Source organism: Cupressus sempervirens, chromosome 2, assembly GCF_028749045.1.
Source record: "Cupressus sempervirens isolate cs-2001-9-10 chromosome 2, ASM2874904v1, whole genome shotgun sequence".
Classification (NCBI taxonomy): Eukaryota; Viridiplantae; Streptophyta; class Pinopsida; order Cupressales; family Cupressaceae; genus Cupressus; species Cupressus sempervirens.
Genome location: NC_143119.1, coordinates 312017179 through 312040294, shown reverse-complemented (window position 1 = coordinate 312040294; position 23116 = coordinate 312017179).

The following is a 23116-nucleotide window of genomic DNA, read 5'->3' as shown; positions in this document are numbered from 1 at the left end:
TCGATAACAACATAAACATGTCCTACAAGATAAGATAAAGTACATAAACACTTTAATCAAATGTGACATATATTTAAATAATATATTAATGGCATGTACTTGAATTGTATTAATGACATGTACATAAATAAATAATATAAATTGAAGCATGATCACAACAAAATTAAATTAAATTGTGCATACTAGGTTGTATGAGGTCTGAAATATGACCTTAGTCTTCTAATGCAAAAGTAACATTCTAGCCTTCATTCACTATATCATCTTGAAAATGTGTGTCAATAGGTGCTAATTATTTTGTTGCCAATCTTCAGCCCATTCTATATTCTCACATTCTTCCCATTCACCTCCAAAACAAAACTAACAAAAACAAGCAAGCTCCCTAGTCCATATAATCCAAGTGTTAGAATCTGAACTCCTAAATGAATGTCATTTATCTAACTCACTAATTGTGTCACAGTCATATCTTTTTAAAGGATATTCTTCTCTTCAACTAGGTAGAAGAAACATCTAATTGTTGAGTTCTGACTTGATCCTCTATATAAATATTTCTTACACCATTCCACAATCTCATGTGCATTTTTGAATTGGCTTTTTCCTCAACTTTTAATTGCTCTCTACTAAGGGCTCTCTTACTAGTTAATTAGGAAATATCTAATTAAATATTTGTTGTTGATAAACTACTATGGGCATTTTTGAATTTGGTTTAAGAAACTAGAGTTAATAGCAAATATCTAATTACTCTAACACATGCATCTACAAGAATAAATATCTAATTAGGAAATATCTAAAGTAATTAGGATGATGCCTTGCAGACCCATATGTTAGAGTAATTAGATATTTCCTAATTAACTCTTGTTGCTTAAGCCAAATTCAAAAATTCCCTTAGTAGTTTATACACCACAATTTGATTTCATTAGGTAATTAGATATTTCCTAATTAACTCTCTTTAAATTTGACCTTTTCCTCAAATTTTAATCCTTTATAGTTTAAGGTGGTAATTTTTTACCACATTCCTACAACATTTCTTTAGTATGCATGGTACCACATATAGATCAAAATATATCATAATGCTAATGAAATTGAACATGATTTTTACAACAACATGTGATTATTTCCTTGTTAATCCTTACATACCATGGTATACACTTTTCAAAAGAACTTTGACTAATGGTAATAGTTAACACCTTACCATCTACAAATTTTCTAAACAATTTAGTTTGAGTCATGTCCAAAAGGTGTTTAAGATGTGGATCATGTATTTTTGAGCCAACTCTTAAGTAAAGAACATCTCTTGAGTTAGGTGATACTCTTGTATTATCATGCCAAAAAAATTCAACCAAACTTTTGACTTCACTAGTAAGTTTCATTTATGACGACAATAGGAGATGGTAGTGGGCTGATTTCCTGAAATGGGAAATGGAGTTTGTTTGATCTTCTTTGAGAGGCTTACATCCATGTAGATTTATGATATCAGGTTATGTTTGATCTGTTGAGGTTGAATAGTTTTGGACGTAGTTGTGCCTTTTCTGTTGGGGCTATGAAGGAGATCATACTTGGCACAGTTGACATTTAGAAGTGTTTGTAGAAGGACATGCTACATGCTTATGGTTTGCAGTTTCTCTCTTTGGCTTTGGTTATCTTCTTGGATGTTTGGGTTCACATAACATTGTTTTTGAGATTTGTTGGAGCTATGTGGTCACTCTTTTGTGGTGAAATTGTTATCACTTGTACTTCATTGTTTTTGGGTGATGACAAGTTGGTTCCTTTATCTCTTGTCTTTGTTGGATGTGGAGAACATAGGAGATTTGTGGAGACTGGATGAGACAGATGTTTCTTGCAGTGTTTTTGCTATAGGATTTGCATATCTTTGTGGATGGTCCTTGGTACTACATGGTTTAACTTTCTTTGTGTTGTTATCAGTAGACTCAGTATGCCGTTGATTTTTCAGATTTGACATTATCCATGCAGTGGGAGTTCTTGTATGTGTTTGGTCTTCATCGACTAGTGTGCACATAGAGCTTGAGGTTGCAGTTTATGGGATGGTTATGTTGCTGGCATGAGTTTTCTGGTGTTCAATACCTTTGAGGTATGGGTGATTGGATGAGTTAGCATTTACTATGGATGCTATTTTCAATCTCGTGGGTTTATCAGTTGGATTGGATAAATCAGTTTGGTTGTTGTTCTAGCTGATGTTTTATCTTGTTTTCTGGAGGATGACTTCATAGTTTTGTTGGGCTAAGAAGTTGATATCTCTTATGCTTTTGTGTAGCTCATGAGCACATTGGAGTGGTGGCAGTGTGTGTAGCCTTTGTTATCACATGGATCTTATGCTTGTGTTATTTGGACAGGTGTCTAGTTGGAGCACGAGAGCATATGTTATGATTTATGTTATTTCATGGATGGCTATGATGATATAGTTTCATCGGTTCTCATGCTTGTAAGGAAGCCATTTGGCTTAAGAGATTGTGTTCTGATGTTGGTTTTGATGCAGAACAGATTACTATTTGGTGTGACAGTTAGAGTGCTATTTGCCTTGCGAAGAATCCAACTTTCCATGCCAGAACGAAGCACATTGATGTGCAGTTTCACTTTGTGAGAGATATGGTGGAAGATGGAAAGGTAAATTTGGAGAAGGTAGATACTGTGAAGAATGTTGCAGATGCATTAACGAAACTAGTGGGCATTGAGAAGTTCAGATGGTGTTCGGAGTCTATGGGCTTTTCGGCCTATAGTGGTTAGTTCTCGTTATGTTCCTGTTGCTCTCACAAGGTGTTCGACAAGTGGGAGAATGTTAGGAATAAGGTGTCTCAACCTTATATAATTCCTATTCTTATTATTATTTGTTTTGTAAAATGTATTTTTGCAAATAATATGTAATGTGAGTGTACATGTCTAGTTGGCATGTTGATCACTTACATGTGTCGGCATCTTGAAGTGTGTGAAGGAGATCATGGCTGAAATGGTTATGACAAATTCTTATGACGCGTAAGAGCTATTTAAGGAATATGCTATGACAGGTGTAAGAGCATCTTATGACATGAGTCCTATTTGGGTACCCAAGAAAGAGTGGTTGGTGTGTGTAAGAGAATATGCCAAAAATAGGTTGGTATGACAGATTCCCTTACACTTCTCTTGTGATCGCTATTTTTGGTAGATTCTATGACAAGCTGTCATTGCCTATTCAAGGGATGGACGCCCTTTTCTTGGTATGAGATGTACATGTGGCATTGTGCATGTTTCTTGGTGGTTGAGCCATGAAAAATGCCCAACTCTTTTATGGGCATTTTGTTGGGTCTTAAGATGTTCATAAAATGGGTATTGCATGTTGTAATGCAATAGTGCAAAGTAGTGTGAGAGTGAGAGATGAGAAGATATTTGCATAGGGTTATGCTGCCAGATTTTCTCTAGAATGGAGCAAGATGTAAATCTTCATGTGAAGGCTGAAAATGTATTGTAACTTGTTGCTAAATAATACATTAGCTTGAAGGTTTGGAGGGTGGGGTTTTTTACCTGGAAAGGTTTTCCCCACGTATATCTATGTTCTCTATTCTATCTAATTCTTCTAGTTCTATGATTGTAGAGTAATAATCTGTATGTCGTAATGCTGCTGAAGTTTGTTTAGATCGGTAAATTGCAATCACTTTCCTTTAAGGTTTTAATTGTGGGAAATCAACTATGTCTATTTCCGCTTTTATAGCATAGTAGTATGCACTTGTATTTGCTGATTAGAAGTTGTACAAGAAACTTTTGTATACAGGATGTGCATACTGATCTCAAATGGATTTCTGGGATGCTCTCATTTCCCTTCACCAATGTCCAATGTATATGTGCAAAAGTGAGTTGCAGGAATACAAAGGTATATATATACCTGAACACACTAAGATGGCTATCCTCATAACCATAGGTTGAAAAACACAACCCGAACCCAGGAATATGGATATGGAGGATACTCATGCATTAAGCTAATAAAGATCACTTTGGGCAAGGAGTAGGATAAGCTCAAGTGTATGAAGAGAAAAATCTTGAGAAATTTTGGGAGAGCAATCAAACATTGAGATGTAGCCAATACCCAAATGCTCCCATCATGGAGAATGAAGTGAAGATCATGAGCCTCCAATTTTATACATTGGAAGAAGGCATCAGTGATCTCTTTGGTCTTGAGCCATTTTTGTGGAAGATTTTATTTGTAATACTGACCGGGTTGCATGTATAGTGGCAGATTTTGACACAAAGCTGATTATAGACAATTGTCAATTTTTGAGCATACATTATCTAAATAAGAAATCAGCCTCTTCCCTAATGAAATTGATGTTTAAAAATGGTGGCAAGTGTTTTTTGAAATTAGCACAAAAGTATCCATCTCTTAGAACTCCATGACATCTTCAAACAGCGCAACGCGATGGAGATATTATCATTGGGTGGTGAAAGAGATTCAATTTTGGTGATGATTTCATGCCTGAGAAACTGAATCGAGTATGGTGCAAAGAGAAGGAAACATAGGAAGCTAGATAAGTTATTGGCTAAGAGGGGTTCTAAATCAATGTAGAGCATTGAAGGCTCAAGATGGCCACAAAGGAGTGTGAGTGTGATTTAGTCTCAGATGAAAATATTTCAAGAAAGACCGCAGATGATATGGGCACATAGCAATGGTTTCCATCTCAAGGGTAGATTTCCTTATTCAAAGAACTGACCACAATATAAGTGCTTAATCAAGGGAATATTAAAAGCCACTTATCCCAACATGTATCCACCTTTGATTTCATAAAGCCCCTTCATTATATTATCTTTATGGATACAGTATAGGCCCAATAAAACATTGTATTAAGAGATGCTATGAGTCAAAAATATGAGGGGTTACATAATTGAAAGTGAAAAAGAAAGGGGAAATGAAAAGGATTTCCAAGATTTAGTTATAGAAACTAAACAATTCACCCGCAAATTCTATATATGGTGAAAGCATCAAATAACAAAGGGTTCCAATTGTCTAAGTTTTGTTGGGAGACTTTGAGCGACAGTAAGATGGGAAAACTGTAAATACAATAAAGGTAGAGCATGAGCAGATTTTCTTTCTTTTGAGGACTATGTGCATGAGATGGAGATAGGATTTTGATTAGATGATGTAATATGTTGAAAGGAGTTTCTATTTTTCTTAAAAATAGTGATTTGGTTGTAATGTATGAAAGGTTCTTTGTAGTCTTTTACATTCAGAGAAGGGAGACTAGAGGTAATTATATCAGAATTGTGATTATGGTGTATTTTCCTTGCACTGATCATGATCTTGGCATCATTTTTAGTTTTCTCTAAAATACGTGCTAATGTCACTATTTTCTTGTTGCACCATATTTTCAAAACATCTTTTAAAGCTCTAAACTTTTAATCCTCTCAAGAGGATGGAGGATATATTTTCATTTACAGTATGTAATGCAGTGTATAGAAAATTAACTTTGTGTAGTATGCTATATTATGTTTCCTTTCTTTTCAATTATTAAGTCTATGTGTCTACTCTTTGTTTATGGGTAGATGTTTGATATCCTTTTGTGATTTCTGGTAAAAGAACCCACATTTAATTGATTGAACATCTTGTACGGGGAGCTGTACCCGATAAAAATTTAGAGGAAGGTTATCAACCCCATGATAACCTCTCCAACTGTTGGTGTTAGTTTATTCTTTCACTTGGGCATTCAGGGTCATATTCGCATGTATTTCTTCAAAGGAAAATATGTTAACTAATAATTACTAATCAATCTTTTGTCAGTAGTTGATTTGTTAACTAAAGCTATTGTTATTGCTCGTCATGCTACATTCTTATCTTTAGAGCAACTTTTCTTTCTGATAACATCAAAGGAACTACCAACATTGGATACAAATTTTTTTAAAGACTCATTTTTATTCTTGTGTTTTTCATACATTCCTAACCTTTTCATTACTTTTTGCATTTTAGACATTTTAATTAGTTGCAACATCAACTGACATTCAAACCCAAATTTCTTATTATAAAAAAAATGTCTATATAATCTATTAGCATGTGTCCTAATTTGTCTCCATGAAACCAATCCATGAATATTATCTAGTACATCATTAGAAAAATGAAAATTATGTTCATACACTTCAGTATCATTCAGACATGTTTGTTCAGTAATTGGTGTTTCCATGTCTACATTTGTATCACTATTATTTTTTATTGGCATTTCATTTTCAATGTTATTTGGAATTTGAATCTCATTTTCATTTTTTATTAGTATTTCTTTCAAGGCATGCATATCCATTGGATTTTGTTGTGCATGATCATTTGGCAATCTATTCTCATGAATAAAATCTAAATCGTTTAAGTCGTAACCTACTTCTAAAAATTTACCAATTTCATCAAGAGAAAAAACTTGAGGGTTTGGAGACACACTTGTATTGAATTTTTGATTAGAATTTACACCTAAATCTCCTTGTATGAGGTTCTCTTCTTCAGCCTCTTCATCCATCATGGTATCCTCGATGTCTTTCTCCTCTGAAATAGTGCTCAACTCTCTAATTCTTTATCTTCTCTCTTGTTGGAATTGTGCTTTGTTCTCTTTGTTTGTTGCAATCTCCTCATTTATCAGAACTTTTATTTTCTTCTTTCTTCGATGTTTTTATCGCATGTTTGCACCAATTTTGAATTCAAATCAACAGCTTGCAAATTGTAGAAGATGACAAGAAAAAAAAATCAGGTACCCAACGGGTCCATCAAAATTAGGTACCTAATTTTAAATAGGGCAGCCAATTTTTAAATAATCGGGTGAAATTATATGCCCGCTTTTGGTGCCATGGGTGGGAATTCCCATTGGGTTTTTTCTTGGGAAAAGACATGGCATAGACTTGGTGGGACCAAGCCTATGCCTTTATGAATCAAATTTTGACTAAGGCATTTAATTGACAATTTCAAGGATTGTTGTAATTTGTATATAGTCATCCCCATTGAATTTTTTGACAAAATGAAAACTCATTATAGGTCTTACTTTATGATTTCAAAAATGTAAATTTTATAATGTTATGAGTTCATTTGCTATTTTTCCATTATTTATTAATCAAAAGTATCTCTTAAACATAAAACATTGAGATTCACTAAAACTTTGATAATTTTTCATATTTTTAAAATTAATTTACATGTCATCAATATTCAAACAATTATTTTGAAGATTAAAAAAAAATCTTAAAAAAATTGACTAAATTATGGTGTTCGTATACGAGAGGTATTAGAAATTAGCTTAATCATCAATTAAAAATTAATAAAAAAGAATATTCATTAAAAAATTCAAAAAAAATTATTCTCATAAATATTTGGTGTGTAAGATAACTTCATTTAAAAGGATTCACAAAAATTCATTTAGTTGTGTTAAATTATGGTGTCTGTACATGAGCGTGGTATGGTCCTGAAACATGCACTTTGGAAAACTAGTTTTTAAAGATCCATACCAAAAAAATAATCTATCATATGGCTATAAAAATAAATTTCATATTCAAAAGAGAGATTTTAGGCACTGCAATTTTTATTTTTGAATTTTTTTTATATTATTCTCTAAATGCCTCAAATTTTGGCATGAATTGACAATATATTTCAAAAATAGGAAAAACACTTCCACTTTTTGGCCAAAAGTGAGACCCAACTTCTTCCACTGACCCAAGTAGTTATTTGGATTGATATATATGTAACTCATTGTATCATATCCAAGTATGTAGAGAAAAAGGAATATAAAGTGTATGAGTGCGAATTGAAAAAGGCTACAAGTAGTATAAGGGACAGTAGGGATTTATCTATCATAGCTAGGGGATCATTGCATACAAGGAATCTCATTCTGTAAATCAAAGTTGCAGATCAAAGATTAGACATTGATTCATTCTAATAGGTGTATCAGTTAAATCCTTTAACTAGGTAGACTTAACAATCTTTTGTTAAATCTCCTAACAAACTGCATACTTCATTGTATGTTTGTAAATCTTTTAACAAGCTAGAGCTCACAGTCCTTATTGATATTTAAAAAGTAGATCACTAGAAGTGGTCAATTGTAAGCCTTAACAAGTTAAATTTATACTCCAGTACTAAAGCCTTTGGGTATCATCCCCACCCTAGTTTTACTTTCTATTTGGAAGATTTATGGGTCACCATATCTTGCATCAAAGTGTTATGAATGTATTATTTCTTTCAGTCTTTCATTCATTCAATTAGATCAAAATAATATATGAAGGATTGATTGGTGAAGTGAGTTAAAAATTTATTGATTCCTAATTCACCCCTCCCCTCTTACTAACCTAGCCTACCTTATATTTCCAACAATCGTTATTAGAGCATTTGGTTCTCATAGAAGAAGTTTGACAACTTGAGATAAGATCAGAGGCAATGGAGGTATATAGGCTAAATAAGGCTATTGAGAATAAAAAGTTGGATTTGGAATTGGCCATTGGAAAACTCTTGAGAAAGAAAAGGAGAAACTCTCTCAATCATTGAAAAGAAGGAAAGGTCTTGCAGCACAAATGGATGACAATCTCTACATTGAAGAAAGAATTAAAGACTTATGTCCAAAAAAAAATTCAAATGAAGCTAATGCAACAATCAAAGACCTATTAAAGAAGAGTTCCAATCTTCAAGAAGAATTTAGAAAACTAAAAAGAGAGCAAGAAATCCAATCAAACAGATTATGTGAAGTCATGGAAGAAAAAGAAAAAGCTAAAGAAGTGATAGAAGAAAAGGACAATGAAATTCAAAAACTACCCCTTTAGCAAGAAATCTTGATTGATCAACTCAATGATGCAAATAAAGATTTTATCATTCTAAGGATAGAGAATGAGAAACTATAGAATGATCTTAGTATTGAAAAGAAAAAAATGAAAGAATAATGAAATCTTAGGAAAGTATGAAACAATTGAATGAGAAAAATTAGTATAAACACAAAGGAAAAGTTAGATTAGGATATACAGAAGAAGGTGAATCATCTCAGCAAGGAGCTCAAAAGAAAAAAAGACCTACTTACAATCATTGTGGTAAGATAAAACATTCATCAAAAAAATGTTGGAGCAATGACAAAGAAAAATTCAATGGAAAGTGTTACAGTTGCAAAAAGCATGGACATAGAGAAAGTGAATGCACAAAGAACTCTAAGTTTGAAGGAAAGTGTCAAAATTACAACAAACAAGGACACAAATATTTAGAGTGCAAGACCAAGAAGTGGAACCTAGAAAAATAAATTGTGAAAACAATATTTGGATGGGATTACAAGACTTGGTGTAGATGTCACTACTATGGTGAGTTTGGGCACATTAGAGCACACTATGTAAAACATCACATGAGGAAAAGAGATACTTCAAAAAGATTTTTTATTTTTATAGAACTTGGAGATCTTGCCAAGAACTATATGAACATTGGAAGAATTGAAAATGAAAAGAAAGCCAAAGCTGACACCATTAGGAAAAAAAATGAGGTGGCAATGGGTGTAGAAATCTCTAGAGAATGCAAGTCAAAGTCTTGAAATTGTTGATACCCAAATTAGTGAGTTGGGTATCCCAACCATTTCAAATTAGTCCCCTATAGAGATCACTAAAACTGTGATTCAAAAGAAGTCATCTAACACTAGTTCTAGCTAGCAAATAGAAAGATCCATATCAACATTCAAGATGCACAAGGATCACCTAGTGATGTTGGAAACTCAAGACCTTACCGAGCAAGGTTAGGCTACATATATTTTCAAGATGCAAATGCTGAGTTGGTAGTTCCTACTAAGTTAGGAAACCTTACCAAGTTGAAGGTGTCTTTAGAGCATTAAAGAGAAAACTGAGTGGAGGATAGACCATCAACAAGCAAGTATGTGTAAAAATCATTAATGGTAGTCATAAAGAAGAAATTCATTAAAAGGAAGAAATAAATTGTATTGTTTCACCGTGAATTTTCAGAGCATAGAGTGAAGAACTGATCCAAAGCCTCCAAATGATTTAAGAAGTTGTTGTTGAAGATTCTATTGTAATCATAACCCTACCAAGTGATGGCATCTTCAAGTAGCAAATTCAAGAAAGGTTCAAAAATGTTGATTTGTGGAGTGGATTGCAAAGCTCCCGCATTCAAACTGAGCCTGACAATTGCAAAGACATTAGACCCCATTGGAGTGCAATCAAAAATTCCACCAAAGGTACTTCTTTTCTATGACATTCATTCATTTTATCACTATTCTATTTAGGAGCTTGGAACCCTAGAGATGAATGAAGCATTTAATGAATTATGTCTAGATGGATTTCTCAAACTGGAGCACAAATATCTAGAGACAATAGATTTAACACATATTCTATATATCCCGAAGGATTTTCAAGTGAAATGGATCAAATTTATCTAGATCCATGTTTGCAATAGAAAATTATGGTTAGATCATCCTCTTTTGATAACCAAGAAGATGATACATCAAGTTACTAGATTGTCCATGTTGAATAAAGAAAAGACCCCTAAAACCCTAGGTTAGGTTGAACTGACAAAGAAAACACTTGCCAAGTGGGATGAAAGAGGCATGAAGATAAGTGTTGTAACTGACATGGAATTGAATTTTGGCATCCATGTAATTTCTCACAAGATCTAAAACTCAATTTGGCTAAACAACATGTCATGTGAAGCAATTGACCTGGCATACAAGATTGTGAAGAACAATCTATCTTTTGACCTTGCCAAGTTGTTACTAATTCTATTCAACAAAAATATGGAGAGCATATGAGTGTCAAAGAAAAATCCATGTAAGTTCAGTTCCCTCTTAACATGTCTATTCTTTTATGTTCAGAAGTTTTTCCCCTCTAAAGGATCTATAGTATGGAAGAAAGATACTCCAGTTTTATACCAAATCAATGAATTCATAGCAGAGATGGGAGAAGAGGTCTGCACTTACCCTTCAAAAAAAATTAAAGAAGATGGAAGAAGGAGAAGGCATGACATATTTTAAGTCTCTCAAGTATGAGACTAGAAATGAAGAAGAGAAAAAATAGATTAAGGATACCCTTATGGAAAAATTGGGTAAGTGGAAATACTCATCTTAAGAGCTTTCAAAAAAAAAATTTGATAAACTTTTGAAAGTAGTCAAACCTAGATGGGACAGTGCAATGAAGACTACTAAGGACATCTGTGAACAATCCTTGAGACAGTTTATGCCAAGTCTCAATGAGAAAGAGGTAAAGGAATCTTTGAAGCAGAATGAGAAGAAGCTCACTCTCAAATTCAATACATTTCTGATACTTCTTAAAGACATTGAATCTATGGTGCAGTCTACTACCACCACATAGAAAAATATCTATGGGTTGCAGAAACCTAGAGACTTTGTTGTGCATGTTGATGACAAAGATGAGGATGTAGAAGAAGAAGTAAAAATCAAGGATGATAAGACAAATGATGTTAATCTTGATGATGAGTGGGAAGAATAGGAAGCCACTAGAGGAAGCCTTCTAAAAATATAGAGTATCAAATAATCTAATGTAGAGAAGATTGTAACACAAATTATGACATCCTTTCCTTATTCTCTAAGAAAAGCCTTAGTGCAATCAGGCTTAGAGAAGGCTTCTATTAAGTTGCTTGAGTTCAAAGCTACTGAACCAAGCACACAACCAATCTCTAGATCTATATTTTCAAGTGTTTCATTGACTAGAGTGCCCAACACTTCATCTATTAAGTAGTTAGTTCCTCCATCATCAGGTTTTACTGAGCAAAAGCCAAGTATAGCAAGTATTCCAACTATCACTGCATTCATTTCTATTCCATTTGTTTCTACTATTGTTTCAATATCAAGTGTATCCACATCTAGTGCAATGATGCTTGATGTAATGCCCCACTCAAAGATCCTTGGAAAAAAGGATAGATCTAAGACAAGATTAAAAAAAATTGAAAAAGTATGGATGCATGTGACATACAACATACGAGGATCATAAAAATCACAATAGAAGACTAAAAAAAATCCAAACACCAACAGATCTCCAAATGCCACTAATGATCATAACAAATAACCATGAAAGGATGCAAACAAATACAAAATTTGAAAACATATTGAATTTGACATGCAATTCCAAGGTATTTGAGAACACCGTAAAGGGTATCTAGAACACCTCAAAAAAACTTCTAGTCAAATTGAAAAGTTCCTTCTATCCACTCAAACAGGTTTTTCCAAAACCCAAGCAATACTTTAAATCAACATTGTGCGATACTTTCTAGTATCGTATGAATTTTCTAATAAAGGTGTGCGATACAATCAGGGTCTGGGCAACACTTCTCATGAAGGCATATGATACTTCACAAGTATTGTACAAATTTTCTCCAAGAGGCATGTGATACAATAGAGTGATGCATAGTAGATTTTACAAGGGCATGCAATACTTTCCAGTATTGCATGATTCTTCTCCTTTGAGCATGTGATACTTTAATGTATTGCCCAATGTTGGTGCATGGTCGTCTAGAGAAAGCACGAATTACTCTAAGGACCAAAATAAGGGACAAAATAGGAAATCAAAACCTTTATACTAGGGAATATCAGATCCACAGTCAAGGAAAAGACACTTGAAACAATAGCTACAAGACAGAAACTACATCTAACCGTCTATCATATCAATGAAGGGAAAGAACTGAAAGCAACATCGCAATAAACTAAACAACCAAACTAAGCACATGGTTCCTCACAACCATAATAGCATCATGAAACCTCAAAGGTCCTAGCCATCCCTTACATGTAACATTCCAAACTTCTTACTAGATCGTCAAAGCTATCTTATGAGGATGTCTCTACTAAAACATGCTACGACAAAAGAATAAGGAACTCTAACAAGCTAGAAGTAAAGCATAAGATAGTCCTAAAAATCAAACTCATCATCCATCATATGCTAAATATCATAATATAAGAATGTGAAAATTAAACTAGAATAATCTAACATGATATCCAAGCATTCCAATGAAAGCATAAATCACAAGATAAAATACTCCAAAGCCCAAAGTACCAAGTGAAACACAATCAATGATCATACTAGAATAAAGATCCATCTTTGTACACCAGTCCCCAACAATGGTGAAGTTAGCTATGCCTCCCAACCATGTGTAGACCATAGGTCCACTCCTACCATGATGATGGAGATAATGATCCAACCACAAACACACATAAAGAAAACTTCCATGGCTAACACTCATGCCAAATAGTATGATGATTGAAACCAAGAATATAAATAATACATAAACTATAAGTCCTAGTCAAACACTCAAGGGCTACTATGTAGGGGCTGACATCATAGAGAGTCACTTGGCATCTAAAAGCTCAAGATAGTGTTGGTAGCTCACATTTTCCAATGAAAGGAGCACATCTTAAATCTCTTTTAGTTATCACTTACTTAAAACTTCTTCTTCCAACCTATCGGTGTAGTCATTAGGATGCGAGATAGAAGCCCCTCCATATACTACCCTACCCTACCCATGCTCATCCAATGATGAGTGCCCATAGGCATGCACATTCCCAACTCAACCCCAAATGATCATAACTCCACTGAAGTACAAATGGGGGATTGGGCCTCATAAGTCACCCGACAATCTACGTGCACGTACTTGTGTGTGGCACACCACCATCATGAAGATCATAACACAAGGAGTGGATGATAACACAATGAAAAATATCACTCAACTGAAACAAGCTCGAGAGGATGGATGCAACATGCATCCCAATGCTACATAAAAGTATAACAATGGTGTGACTGACATCCAAATAGATGATACAAATCTATGACCAACATCATGCCAAGAAAACCTAAGAAAATAGGGTGGCATGCAAAATGAGGTATAAACCTCAAAAATTGAAAGAAAAACTTCAAAATTAAAACCCATTTGGTCTCTAGGCACAAAAGTCCCAAAAATCCAATAAATTTTGGGTTTGTAAACCGTATGCAAAAATGGCTAGCATAACGATGCAAAACCCTAAACCATCATCTCAAAAATAGGAAAAATGTTCATACTTGACCAACCAGGTAGAACTAGTAAATAGAAATGGAGGGGAACATTAGTTCTCAACCTCCAAACCAACAACTACCAGAAATAGATACAAAAACTGAACTAAAACAAGAAAACAGGAAAGCCCTACCTAATAGCAAAAAGGGAAAAAATGGAAAATAGCCACGTAAAAAAAATAACCCACAGATATAGCCAAAAATGATGACAAAGCAAGCTAGATCCAACGAGTCTATCATCATGAAGATCCCATGCTTGTAGCTCTCATGGTGAACAAAAGACTAATCCTTCATAAAAGAATTTTAGAAAAAGTTCTTCAATTTTTAAATTACAAAAGTGAAATGTGAGGAATTAAATTCCTCTTTCCATACTTATTCACTTTTTGAGTGAATAACCAATTAGGGTGAATAGCCAGTTAGACTAGCTAAACTCTAAAATGACCCAAACAAAAATAGGCTATTCCTAGAAATAGGAATTCATCTATGGAAAAGCTACCAGAAATTAAATTCAATAAAAATTAAAGCCCAAAAACCCAAAATCATAGAAATTTCCTTAACAACTTTCATGAAAATGTGAACCTCTAAATGCACAGACATGCTCACTAGTCTAATAACATAATACAAAAGAGATCAAATTTAATAATCACAAAAAGGTTTAATTTAAATAATTAATTAAGGATACATTGACCATATAGTGAGGACATTGGTAAAATAGGAATAGTTGAATCACTAACTCCAGGTGTCACTACCAAGGATATAAATCCTACACACTAAACACATGATCAAGTGTAATTGGATATAATATCAAAGCCAAAGCAATAAATGTATTAAATAAATAATTAAACCATTTATTCAGTTATACTAAAATAATCCATTTACATTACTCATGTACACATAAAGCATAATGAAACAAGAATAAAGTAAATAACCATTGCATAAATCCACATAAAACCAAATCAAAGATATGTCCAAAATACTAGATAACTAGATACTATCATAAACCTACTATCATCTCAAAATGGCATCAACATTCAAATATGATAAACTAAATAGTGTAGTAGTCTAGCATCTATGATACTGAAATCAAAGTATAACATTCAACCCTTAGGTTGTCTCAAATGAAACATAACAAGAGTATCAAGTATCTCTCGAATCAAAATATAACAAGGTACAGGCCTCAAACATAAGAGGCACTACGTCCTCCCTCATCAGCATAGGTTTACTCTTGAAAGCTGGAAAAAATATAGGGGTACAATCCTCTCAAATGTATAGCATCTTCCCAAGTCGCAGAAGTCTCATTGCTCAAGTCCCATTGGACCCTTACCTGCTTGATGTTTTGACCTCACAAGGTTAGCCTCCACTATTGTAGGATATGAATGGGCTCCAAAGTAAGCTACTCATCTGCTACCTAAAAAGCATCCCAATAAAGAAGATGGGTCACATTCAAAATATACTGTCTCAAAACATAAATATGAAAAACATTGTGGATGCGCAATAGGCTAGGTGGCAACACTAGTCAATAAGAAAAATGGCCAATCCTCTTCAGGATCTCAAATGGTCTGAAAAATGTGGCACCAACTTAGAGCATTTCCCATAATAGATGGGGCTCTTCCTTGACTGCACTCTCAAAAACACTTTGTCACCAATAAAAAAGTGGCAATCCAACCTATGGGCATTGGCATACTTCTTTTGTTTGTCCTAAGAAATAACCAAATGCTCTCTAATACAAAAAACCTGTTACTCCATATCCTAAAGAATCTTTGGACATAAAAGTACTCAGTCCTCTAAATGATCCCAAATCAAAGGGATATGACACAGTCTATCGTACAAGGCCTAAAAAGGTGTCATGCCAAGAGAACTATGATACCCATTATTGTATGCAAACTCAACAAGTTATAAATAATCCTCCCACTTCACCTGCCTATCCATCACATACATGCAAAGCATATCCTCTAGAACCTAATTCACTCTCTTAGTCTAACCATCAGTCTCTGGGTGATGAGCCGAGATCAAATTGAGTTGTACACCTAAAGCATGCTGGAGAGATGTCCATAGTGTAGAAGTAAACATTGGATCTCTATCCGAAACAATCTGATGAGGGATCCCATGCAAACGAACAATATCCTCCAAGAAAACATGCACTACAAAAGAAGCTATGTAGGATGCTCTCATGGGTGAAAAATGTGCTACCTTAGACAACTTTTCCACTATCACCATAATATAATCATGTCTTTGTAATGACATAGGCAACCCTATGATAAAATCAATGGATATCGTATCCCATTTCCACTCTGGAATGGTAAGTGACTACAAAAGACCTATCGAATGCTAATGTTTTACCTTCAGTCTCTAGCACTTGAAACATTTAGTATCAAAATCAACAACATCATGCCTCATCCCTTCCCAAAAGTACAACTATTTAAGATTAGCATGCATCTTCTTGACATTGAGATGTGCAGAATATAGTGCATAATACGCTTCTGACAAGACCAAGGCACAAAGATCACCCAACATGGGTAAATAGATATGCCCCAAGTGTCACAGTAGTCCATTGGACTCAATAAATTATCCTAAAACCCTCCCCTCAAGGGTAAGTCTGGACTCAATGTCTGCCCTCACCTCCTGATACCAAGTGTCACTAAGCAAAGCCTCCAAGATATAGCTTCACAAATCCACTCCCAATGACATCACTGATACCTCATGCCACCTCCTACTCAAGGCATCAGTGATGAAATTCTCCTTCCCTTTAATTTAATGAACATCAAAGTCATACTCACACAAGAACTTCATCCAGTGATGTTGTTGTGCATTTAGGTTTGGTTGAGTAAACATATACTACAAGCTCTTATGATTGCTATGCAACTCAAACTTGTGTCCCAAAAGGAAATGCCTCCAAAAAACTAGAGCATGCACTATAGCCATAAGTTTGAAATTATAAGTGGGGTAGTTGAGCTCATGGTCCTTGGTTTTTCTAGACTCATATGCAATCACTCGACCAACTTGCATCAACACCGCACCCATGCCTTCCAATGAAGCATCTATGTAAACCATGAAATCACCTATAGGGTTAGGCATTGCAAGGACTAGCACATTGATCAAACACTCCTTAAGAGCATTAAATGTTGCCTCGTAGTAATCTAACTAAACATAGTTCTTCCCTTTCTACTAAAGAGAAGTGATGGGATGAGCTACTAATGAGAAATCCTTCACAAAGTGGCAGTAGTAACCTGCCAATCCCATGAAACTACAAATCTTTGAGGCATTAGTGGGTACCAACCAATCCATGATAACACAAATTTTCTCTAGATTCATTGCAATATCATCACTCATGATGATGTGCTCAAGTACTTCACCTCTAACTAGAAGAATTCACATTTACTCAAGTTGTCATACAACTAATGGTCTTTCAAGCACTGCAATACCTGACATAAATAGATCTCATGCTCCTCCACAGTCTTCGAATAGATCAATATGTCATCCAAGAATACAATGACACACTAATTAAGGTATGTACAAAATATTCCATTCATCAAACTCATAAACATTGATGGTGCATTGGTTAACCCAAAGGGTACAATTGTGAACTCATAATGCCCATACCATGTAGAAAAACTAGTTCAATGAATGTCATCCTCCTAGATACAAAGCTGATGGTATGCCAACTTCAGATCAATCTTTGAGAACATTTGTGTTCCCTTAATCTAATTGAAAAATTCATCATTCCTCAGCAAAGGATATCAGTTCTTCACTGTCACCTTATTCAACTACCAGTAGTCAATGCACAAATGCAAAGATCCATCCTTCTTCTTTACAAAGATGATTGGTGCACCCTATAGGGATATACTAGGATGAATATGGCCCTTGACCAACAATTCCTCTAGCTACAATATGATCTCATTCAACTCTTGAGTAATCATGCAGTAAGGAGCTCATGAAATTGGCTATATTCCTAATACAAGATCAATCTAAAAATCAATGTCACGATGTGGTGGCATACCTAGAAACTCATTAGGAAACACATCTTCATACTCACAAAGGAGTTGGTTATCATCAAGTGTTGCCATATGGCTCTTGACTTCCTTAAGATCATTGAAAAAAATAAGAAATAACTAACAGCCCTTCTACACACTCCACTTTAGCTGATTAGCTAAGATCATCTGAAGTGAGACTAGTCTCAAGACTCCCAAAAGCTCCACCCTCCCACCTATGTCATCAACACACTGTACCAACTTACAAAGACAATCTATATTTTTCTAATGGGTGGCTAACCAATCCATGCCCAACACAATGTCATACAATCCTAGAGGTAGGATACAAAGATCCACTATGGTGGTGAACGTTCCCAAATTCAAAATACAACCTTTGACCAATGCATCTACAACCACTTTGGAACATATGGCTAACTCAACCAACCACCTATTGACCTAGCATGTTGCCACTAGCCCACATCATTGAACCAGAGATGGTGAAATAAAAGAGTTTGAATCACTAGAGTCAAACAAAATTGAAGTTGAAATACCATTCAACATACTTGTAGCCTTGACTATTGTACCTTGATGCTCAGCTTGATGGTTTTCAACCACCGTAGAGACTCAATGATTCCTACCAACATCTCCCATTGTAGGCTCTGATTTGGTTGCACTCTTATTAGGTCCTATAGATGGTTTAACTGAACACTCAAAGGATTTATGGCTGAGCTGACCACAAGAATAATATTTTCTTCCGAAGTTGGAACCTATTCCATGACCACCCTAAGTACCACTAGGATAAGGTGCACTACCCCTGCTAGAGTTTTTCTTAACACTTTGAGGAGGACAATCCTACTAAGATTTCTATCCTCAGCTTTGGATATCTCCTTTTTCCTTGAGGCACTAGAATTTTTTCCACCTTTGGCCCATGACCCATGCCAAAACTTATGACAAGATCCCCCTTGAGAGGGTGTTGACTGGGTTTGGTCCTTCCATAAGGATTGGGAATATTGTGCATCACGTCTTGAAGGTCATGCACTTTGGTTTTGAGAACTAGATTTACCACTAAACCCCCTAGCCACATTGGTCTTTATGATCCTTTCCTTCTCCATGGAAAGTGCAAGTGTCCTTGGTTGATGAGCACAAACATCCCCAATGATAGAGTCCCTAAGGCCCCTAACAAAATGTTGAGTGGTGAGTGTGTCATCATGCCTATACCTTGAGTACTATCTCATCCAAGGAACTTCTTCTCATATTAATCTACTATCATAAAGCCTTGCTTAAACTCATGGAATTCATCAATGTGAGCCTCATGGTACTGTGGTGATAGGAATTTCTCCCTGAACCTCTCCTCAAAGATCTCCCAAGTGAGATCAACAACATAAATATGAAGCCTATCACTCTTTGAATCCCACCAAATAGAACCATGTTCTCTTAGCTATGTGATAGCACAACAGGCCTTTACATTGCTCCTATAAGGTAGTAAAGAGAAACAATGCCCCATATCTAGCAACTAAGTCTCAGCCTTGAGTCCTGTCCCCTGGCCATCAAATAGTGGTGGTTTTGACCTCTGAAGTTTCCACATCATTTCAACCTAAATGAAATCATCATCATCTCAACCACAGTACCTCCATTAGTGTCTTCTTTCACTAGGTGGTGTATGAGAATGTTCCCATTCACACTCCTCCTTTCTATGCTCTAACTAATAGGAACCTCCATGATGAGATCCCTCTTCTTGATTATGATCCTATTGGTGCTCCTCTACACGGGGGCCCAACTAAGAAAGAATCTCCTATAGCACTAGCATCAATTCTATAATGCCATTCTAGTTATTATTACCCTATTCTCCTCCCATCTTGACATTCCTCTTCTTGATGTTCTTCTTGCACAACTTGTTAGCTACCACCCCGAGTACTAGGTCTATGTACAAGAGGCATCACTATGGAAGCAACAAGATAAAGTCAAAAACATCTATCACAAGAATAAGAGATGCAAACATGAACCAAAAAGATATCAAAATATCAAACATAGCATAGCAATACACAATAGAAAACACAAACATAGTGGAAGCATAACATAGAGATCCCAATGTTGCAACATGGGCTCTGATACTAGATCTAATGCCCTGCCCAAAGATCCTTGGAAACAAGGGTAAATATAAGCCAAGATAAAATAAATTTGAGCAAGTATGGATCCACATGACATATAACATAAGAGGATCAAAAATATCACAACAAAACACTAAACAAACATCCAAATAGCAACAGATCTTGAAACATCACTATTGACAAAAATGACTCATCATGGAAGGACACATACAAATATGAATCTAGAAACATACTAAATTTGACATGCAATTCCAAGGTATTCAAAAACAACATAAAGGGTATCCATAACACCTTCAAAAAACTTTTGATCAAATAGAAAAGTGCCTATTCTCCACCTGAATAGGTTTTTCCAAAACTTAGGGAATACTTTAAATCAAATCATATGACTTTTCTAATGAAGGTGTGCGATACAATCAAGGTTTGGGTGACACTTCTTATAAAAGTGTGTGATACTTCACAAGTATCGTATGATTTTTCTCCAAGTTTCACATGATAGAGTTTACAAGGGCATGTGATACTTTCCAATATCACATGATTCTTCTCCTTTGAGCATGTGATACTTTAATGTTTTGCCCAATGTTGATGCATGGTCACCCAAAGAAAGCAAGAATTACTCTAAGGACCCAAAAAAGGGACAAAATAGGAAATTAAATCCTCCACATTAGGGATGACTGAATCCACAATCGAGGCACAGGCACTCAAAATAATAGCTACAAGATGGAAATTGCATCTAACCATCTATCATAGCAGTGAAGGGAAAGAACTGAAAGCAACATCATAATGTACTAAAACAACATCGCAATAAATTGAACAACCAAACTAAGTATTTGGTTCCTCCCAACCATAATAGAATCATGAAACTTCAAAGGTCCTAGCCATCCCCTGTGCATAACATCCCAAACTACCAACTAGATTTTTAGAGCTATCTTATGAGGAGGTCACCACAAAAACATGCTACAACATAAGAATAAGGAAATCTAACATGCTAGATGTAAAGCATAAGATAATCTTACAAATCAAAATCATCATCTAACATATGTTAAATATCATAATACAAGAGTGCGACAATTAAACTAGCATCATCTAATATGATATTCAAGCATTCCAATGAAGGCATAAATCACAAGATAACATACTTCGAAACCCAAAGTACCAAGTGAAACACAACCAACAGTCATACTAGAATAAAGAACCATCTCTATATACTAGTCCCTAGTAGTGGTGAAGGTAGCTATGCCTCCCAACCAAGTGGAACCCATAGGTCCACTCCCACCATGATGATGGAGATAATGATCCAACCATAAACACACATAAAGAAAATGTCCATAGCTAACACTCATGCCAGATAGTATGATGACTGAAACCAAGAACATAGACAATGCATAGCCTATAAGTCCTAGTAAGACACTCAAAGGGCTACTATGTAGGGGCTAACATAATGGAGAGTCACTCGGCATCGATAAGCCCAAGCTAGTGTTGACAGCTCACACTTCCCAACAAAGGAGCACATCCTAAACTTTTTTTTATTATCTTAGTTGTATTATCACTTAATGCTTTTATTTAGTTATCACTTCCTTAAAACTTCCTTTTCCAACCCATGGGAGTAGTCACTAGGCTGTGAGATAGAAGCTCTTCCATATGCTACCCTATCCTAGCCATGTTCATCCAATGATGACTGCCTCTAGGCATGCATATACCCAACCCAACTCCAAAACTCCACTAAAGTACAAATGGGAGATCCGGCCTTGTAAGTCATCTGACAATGTACATGCACATACTAATGTGTGGTGTACCACCATCATGAAGATCATAACACAAGAATTGGATGAGAACACAATGCAAAATATCACTCAATCAAAACAAGATTAGGAGGATGGATGAAGCAAGCATCCCAATGCAACATAAAAGTACAAAAATGGTCTAACTAACATCCAAATAGATAAGCCAAATTCACAACCAACATCATGCCAAGAAATCCTAAGAAAATAGGGTGACACACAAAATGAGGTAAAAACACCAAAAACTAGAAAACTTCAAAATTAAAATCCATTTGGCCTCTGGGCACAAAAGCCTCAAAAATCCAATAAAATTTGGGTTCAGACACTGTATGCAATAATAGCTAGTATAACAGTGTGAAACCCCAAACCCCCATCCCAAAAATAGGAAAATTGTTCATACCTGATCAATCGAGCAAAACTAGCAAATAGAAATGGAGGGAACACTAGTTCTCAACCTCCAAACCAACAGCTACTAGAAATAGATATAGAAACTAAAATAAAACAAGAAAATGGGAAAGCCCTACCTAATAGCAAAAAGGGCTAAAATAAAAGCTAGCCAAGTAAAATAAATAACTGGCAGATACAGCCAAAAATGACAATAAAGCAAGGTCTCCCTAAGTTGGATCCAGCGAGTATGTCCTCATGAAGATCCCATGCTCGTAGCTCTCACAAGGAACAAAAGACCAATCCTTCAGAAAAAGATCTCAAATTTCTAAATTGCAAAAGTGAAAAGTGAGCAATTGAATTCCTTTTTCCATACTTATTCACTTTTTGTGTAAATAATCAATTAGGTTAAATAGCCAGTTAGACTAGCTAAACTCTGAATCAACCCAAATGAAAATAGGCTATTCCTAGAAATAGGAATTCATCTATGGAAAAGCTGCTAGAAATTAAATTCAATAAAAATTAAAGCCCAAAAACCCAAAATCATAGAAATTTTCTTAAGAACTTTTGTGACAATGCAAACCTCTAAATGCATAGACATGCTCACTAGTCCAATCACATAATGCAAGTGAGTTCGAATCTAATAATCACTTAAAGGTTTAATTTAAACAAATAATCAAGGATATGTTGACCATACAAGGGTGACATTGGTAAAATATGAATAGCTAAATCACTAACTCCAAGTGTCATTGCTAAGGATATCAATCTTGCACACTAAACACACCATCAAATGCAATTGCATATAATATCATAGCCAAAACAATAAATGTATTAAATGACTAATTTAACCATTTATTCAATTATAGTAAAATAATCCATTTACATTACTCACATTCACATAAAGCATAATGAAATA